The sequence below is a fragment of the Cyprinodon variegatus genome, unplaced genomic scaffold (genome assembly GCF_000732505.1).
Source record: "Cyprinodon variegatus isolate N-32 unplaced genomic scaffold, C_variegatus-1.0 Scaffold392, whole genome shotgun sequence".
Classification (NCBI taxonomy): domain Eukaryota; kingdom Metazoa; phylum Chordata; class Actinopteri; order Cyprinodontiformes; family Cyprinodontidae; genus Cyprinodon; species Cyprinodon variegatus.
Genome location: NW_015150845.1, coordinates 290850 through 291672, shown reverse-complemented (window position 1 = coordinate 291672; position 823 = coordinate 290850).

Below are 823 nucleotides of genomic sequence, written 5' to 3'. Positions count from 1 at the left end.
ACAAACATGGATGCCTCCAGTAAAGCACATTCAAATGAAAATTACTCTGAATTAAAACACTTATTTATTGAAAAGTATGTAATAATTTTATATTAAAGTACTTTCAGAAGTTTGAATTCTGAATATGAGCTTTTCCGTTAAATAATCCCTTTTGTAGTTAGATCTGATCTTGGTCTTCAGCTGATGCTTAGTGAAGTGGTTAAATGAGTGGGTAGAAACTGGACTTCCCTGCAAAGCGCTCTCTCCTAGATTACATGCTTTTACCTCTAATCGCTGTCAGGAATGAAAGTGGAACAACGTGAAAAGACTAAGGTCAGATGTTCCACAGCGGGGGTTTATCTTCCAACTTCTGCTTCACTCTGACTCTGATGGGGAAGCTGTGCTGAAATGATCTGATCTCAAATAACTTCAAATCTACTTATACAGCTTTGGCATCAGCCTTTTTAAATGTCTCATAATGAGCAGCTTTATTTGGACATGCTGTGATCATATCAAGTTAAAATCACTTCTTTAGCTGCTCTGTAAGGTAGCCATCTTGCCCTCAGACAAGCTTCTTAAAGGTTTCCTCTTGTAACTTTAAAATGGAGCAATGTGACGAATAAAGCTTTTATTCCAACACAATTATGTTCATCTCTTTTTGTGACTCAAAAGGTTTTTTTAAAGATGTGGAGTGATTCCTGATAAAAAAAAAAAAAACATATTTCACCTTTAAAGCTTAATAATACTCACTGATCCTAATCATATGCTGATGGATATCATAAAATCAATATTCTTTAGATTCACATTAGATTAAAAACTGATTTATGTTAATCTTTGCAATTAG